The 6,000-nt window shown below is 33.6% G+C and overlaps 1 pseudogene; it reads right to left on the reverse strand.

The window, feature by feature from the left end:
• Positions 1–1,757: 1,757 nt before the first annotated feature.
• Positions 1,758–4,478, reverse strand: LOC125835637 (uncharacterized; annotated as a pseudogene).
• Positions 4,479–6,000: the final 1,522 nt, after the last annotated feature.

Genomic DNA, 6,000 nt, shown 5'->3' on the forward strand with positions numbered 1-6,000 from the left:
AGTTGATCTTCATGGAAGTCATCTCGATATTCTTTGATGCTTGAAAAGTTGAGATAAGAGGTAGAAATTGTACCATTGGGTGTGCCACAATTTGTAGACAATAAAATCCGCGTCCAGAAAACAATAATCAAGAACGAAAAAGTATCGCAACAATCATATTTATTACTTCAAAGTGCGAGTGTTACAATCTCTATGATTCCTCTGAATTTGCCTTTTTAAATATAGATTCAAGGGCTCCTGAGCTTGATGTTAAATTTGTCTTGAACTTGATTTTGGATTCAAGGGATTTAAAGCTTATTCTTGAATTTTTGATGAACTTGAACTTTATCTTGATCTTGACTTTTACTTGAATTCAAGGGCTTCGAGCTTGTTCTTGAATCCGATGGTCTTAATCTTTATCGTTCTTGAACTTGAATACTTGAATTCTTTACTGTTGGAATGTATGCGTCCACGAATATAGATGGGACCAGGTCCTCAACGCAGTAACAATAACAGACGGTAAAGTAAATACTGAAAGTAAAGTTTACACCAACAAATTTACGTGGAAACCTCCTTGCTCAAGGGAGTAAAACCACGACCTGGCCTGCCAGGACTTTTCAAACTGCTTTCACTAATCTTCTCCAAGCAAATGTAAAATCAAGTTTACAAAATGAGATTAGCTTGCTAATCTCCACACTAAGCAATACCTCCTATCATTTAGCTAAGCCAGAGCAGATACAACACTGCCCACTATATTAATCCTAACCGATTAATATAGACTTTTAGAGTAAGAAGCTAAGTTACCCTTAACCTAGTTCTTACAATGATTCACACAAGTTTGAAACGTTTCTTTCACAAGTGAAACGAATCCTACAATATAAGAACTATTACAAGCAAACAATTACAGCAGTTACAGAAAGCAATAGAAGCACTTCTATCAGGTCCCTTGTTGTTGTTGAAGCTTGAAAATATCTCTCTCTTTGAATGAACGAGTGAATAATGTTGTTTGTTGTTTTATATATACTATGAAGAGTTATTACCAAACATACAAACAACCTTGTCGCTTCTGCTAGGTGAAGTACTCTACAGCTTCACCAGCTCCCTGACACAGACAACTTTTACAGTTGTACAACACTTTGACAACTAGACGAGTATTCATACTCTGCAGAGGACCAGGTCCCTGCACTTGTGAGGAGATCATCAAAACATCTAGGAGTATAAGCACTTATCATTTACATTTCTCACTAACCTATTATTAATGACTACAAAAGTTTTACCCTTTGTTAACTTTATCTTCTATCCAGTAGTAACATTTGTTCTTAGAAATATATTGGCTTCTCAATTAAGTATCATGATGTGAAGAATTCTTAAAATCAATGGTGAGTTTATAATTAAAAAGCAAAGAAATGAATGAATTATACACACAGAGTTCTGTTACAATCCACAATGTCTGATGACAAAGAAAAGATTATTTAAATTCCTACATATTTGATAATTAAAACAATTGAAGAAATAGATAAATGGAAATTTTGGCTTAAGAGAGGTGACACATCTAACCAGGATCATAGAAATATATAGATATTCACATCTTGGATAACTAATAGTAATACTAACAAAATTAACTTAGATTTACGAGTAGACTCAAACATTTTGCATAAATAGATATAGAGATAAATCACACCACATGTATCAAAAGGTAGTATAGAGACAAATCACACAACATGGATCCAAAGGCAATACTGGTAACACCAGATTTACTTGACAACAAAAATAAGCTACTAGTTGGTTGCGTCTTTGACACCAAACTTGTTGAGTCGGTCTTGACACTGCTTGTCCTTTTGTGTCTCCATAAGTTGTTGAAGATGTCGAACGTGCTTCTTTCCTACCTTATGTGTCTCCATCACCTTTTCAAAGAAGGTCCCTATTTTGCAGGTCTCACACCAAAACTTGAACTCCCCATTGTTTTGTTTTTCATGAATTGTATTCTTTCTCATGAAAATTCGTACTATCATCTATCAACAAAGATGGAGGATCGTTTTCGTTTGTACCTGATGATCCTTCCTCAAATTGATTCCCTGATATCAGATCATGTTCCACAAGTTGGATGAATTTTTGTTTCTTTGGTGAAAGAGCAATGCTGCAGTTTTTGTTGTCCTTCTGTTCTCTAAAAGCAGCCTCCTTGCGTTTGTGTTTTTTCCTTGGAAGTGGGCATTCAGGCCATCTTGATTTGTAGTACATACCTGACAAAGTGCACAACTCCACTCCTTAACATTTTTCACTGGAGCACTGCTTAATGAAGGCTTGTCAGCAACCGCTTCAGTCAGTGTTATAGCTTTTCATTTTGCTCCAGAGAAAATCGTGTCAGGCTTAGCCTGTATTATCAAACACCAAAAGAAGCACTTCTCAAAAATTTAAACACCCCGTATATGGTTTACGGATCTGAAAACATATTGACAACCGTCAATATGCTTTCAGATCGTAAACCATATTCGGGTGTTTAAAACATTAAATGAATGTACTAAAGCAATAGTAGCTTGTACTAAAGCAAGGAACAACAACCTGGGGAAAGGAACCTACACTTGTTAAAATCAAAGCATCATCTCTCTTGATTCGGCTCAACTAAGCCAATACTCAGTTGTATAAGAATGAATGTCGTTGCCATTGATAACACTTCATTTCTTACTGTTACATGGCCTAGGAAATTATTTCCTAGGTTTGGTTGCTCTATTTAAAGATGACTTACCTTGTAATGATACATTGAGGTGTAAATAGCATTCTTATTATATATACTAGTCACCAGAAAACCAAGAACATGACTAATGCAGACGGATAAAATCAGGGAATCTAGGCATTTTTTCAAGAATCGAAACAAATATACTTTTTGCAGTATAGCTATATTAGCCTCTGCATCGGCTACCTCCCTTAAGTAACAGTGTTAAGAAAGCGGAGATTGAGTGTACTGCTTTGCAAGAATTTACATTCAGCAGAAAAAAGTTACACTAGAGAAAATCTTCTAAGTACAAAACCACATAGAAGAAAAGTTTATCAGAAAGCTTAAGCTAATAAATACTACTTAAGTGTTGGAAAGACCTCACTCGAAGAACTAAAGAAGAATTTGAAGAGCTTTCACAACTATTTTAAGGTGATAAAATGTGTGTATTTTTCTAAAGACAGACTAGTTATAATAGATGTGCATAAAAAGCTTAATGCTTCAACCACTAAAGCAGACAGAGCAAAAATGTTCCAACGTAGATAACACAAACAAGATGAACCCACACATGAAAATCAAGGACTGAAGATAGATGCAGATGTCAGTTATGTAATTTTTCCGATGTTGGAAAGACCAACCAGAAAAAGTTGCAAACCATCGCATGGATTGGCAACCCAAACAAATAATCTTTGACTCTTGCAGGACAATAGCTGTCTTCCCATGTCACAACTACCAGGGCCTATTCACCAACTAGATATTGGTTTGTGTTTCAGGATTCAGTAGCTTAAATGCCCCTTGTCTGACATACATACAGAGAAAGAGAAGATTTCAAAGTCATTTAACGTGTCAATCACTCGGATGAACCAGTTTGAAAAATAAGTTATTTAGAACCAATTTTTTGAAGATTCTAAGAGGTCAAGGGATAATTCCAGCCATGACTCAACAGCAACTTAAAAACTTCGAGCCTTCAGGGTCTCTCTTGAATGGTAGAATATGCATCACTAACTTAGCTTGCAACCTAGTTTGGATTGTATAAATCACATACTTAAACATTATTCTAACCACTCAATCCATGCACAAAAACGGAGTGAAACAAAAGAAAAAAGTTACTTAGAAACCTTATTTAGTATCACTGGTTTCAAACTTGTTCACTATTCTAAAGATTATAAAGTTCAAAACTCAAATAGTCGTCATCGTAAAGATTTATGAACTGTTTTTACTATAACCGAGATTCTATCAGAAACAACCTCTTTATCTCCTAGGTAGGGCCATAGGGTAAGGTGCGCATATACACAACTTTCCCCAAACCCCACTTGTGGAATTACACCGACTATGCTGTTGATTATTCAAATTACAGAAAAGCTTGAAAGAGGCTATGCACATAATTCCCTCAGACAAACTAACTAAACTGATAAGTTAAAAAAAATTGCAATTTAAGAGTTAATAAACAGGGCCAACAATAAAGAAGAACACGAACCAGCAAGATTTCGCTACCGCCAGGGGGCTGCAGTTGTAAAATCTCCGCCTTCGGACTTTGATTCAATGTTGAAATATTTGATTCATGTCTAGACACAACAGAGACACCCATTCCCATCTTCTCCTTAAACAACATGGGCTCAGTAAATCTATCTCCTCCACATGAAATTGCTATTTCTCTTTCCATCATAAGTTCTCTCCTTACTTCCAACTCCAACATCCACCTTCGAGCAACCTCTTCTGCAATGATCTCTTTCCTGATACGATCCTTCTCAATCTCATTGCTACTACGGTTCAATGACTTAGACTCCATCAAACGAACTACTTAAACAAAAAAGAAGGTATATAAATGCAATTTTACAATCAATGAAACAAGTTTTTCTTTTACGTTTTTAAGACAAACCTGGTTAGTTGATTGGAACTTGAAATCTGATTAGGGGATGGATACTCCAAACACCATACCTATTTTTGAAACACAGTAGAAAAGGGAGAGGAATATGAAGTGACTTTTTTGAGTTGCACAACATGATGTGACTTTTTAGCGCCACCTCTTTACTTTATTTAAATCTAAGTAAATATTTCTAACAAACATTTTAATATTCTTTAAATAAATTAAAACCTTGTTTAAAGTTTCAATTTTATGCCCAAATAGAATTGGATCTGACATTTTAGAAGAAGATGCATCAAATCGAGTTGCAAAATTTTACCTTGTAGTTAAGTCTTGAATTTGTTGCTAGTGCTTTGGACAAGGAGGCCGTCAATAGCGTGTTTCTTGAATGTAGTTTATGTTGTCTTTCTCTAATATTTGTCTCTGAAAATATATAATCTTCCAATAAATTTTTTTGTCTTCTTTTAATTGGTTCACGTCAAACTTATCACAAATTCAATGTAATAAGATTGTTTTTGATTGGTCCAAAATACATGATTATGGATACTTGACAATTTTTGACTTATTCTTGAATTTGATTAGAATTGTTACGTCATTTGAATAAGTGGCATCATCTTATTGGTCTTGTAATTGATTGGAATGTTACGTCACTTGACACGTATCACGATTCACGATTCACGAATCACGAATCTGAACCTCATGATAAAATGGTCTTCAAACTTGAATTTAATAAAATAAATTTATTTATTTATTTAGCTCAAATTATTTTTTTAAGCCAAATAAATATAATTCAAATTTTATATGGATTATATTTAATAATTTTTTATAAAATCTATAAACTATCCCTACTTCAAAATTCGTAAGTTGTAAATTTGATCAATTGTAAAAACTAGATTTGAAGTACCATGATAGACAAATATTTATTTGATCCTCAATTTTGATTCCTTATATATAGCTTGTTCTCATTTATTTATTTTTGGAATGTCGTCGACCACATGTAAGCACTTGGCTATTTTATTGCTGTAGCTACCTAAAAAGCATGTAATCAAGATACAATGTATAATATTTGTCTCACATTTATCTACGGTCAATTAGAGGTGGGCATTCGGTATTTGGTTCGTAATTTTTAATTTTTGGATTTGGTAATTCGGTAATTGGTAGTTAAAAGTAGATATCAAATACCAAATACCAAATACCAAATTTTAATTTTCTTCTTGATAATTCGATAATCGGTAAATCAAACTTCCACCATATAAAATATTATCTTTAACGACAATAGCTTAATTCTTGCTAAATAGTATTTTTAGCGGCAATTAGCTAGTATTCTTTGTAAATGTCTCTAAAATCTATAGTTATATTGGATCCAATGAACTATACTCCTAAACTAAATTAATCATCTAATTAATTAAATATTAGATTATAATATCTTTTTTATTTTTTGGATTAA

Source organism: Solanum verrucosum, unplaced genomic scaffold, assembly GCF_900185275.1.
Source record: "Solanum verrucosum unplaced genomic scaffold, falcon-dt-bn FXZP01000284.1, whole genome shotgun sequence".
Taxonomy (NCBI): Eukaryota; Viridiplantae; Streptophyta; class Magnoliopsida; order Solanales; family Solanaceae; genus Solanum; species Solanum verrucosum.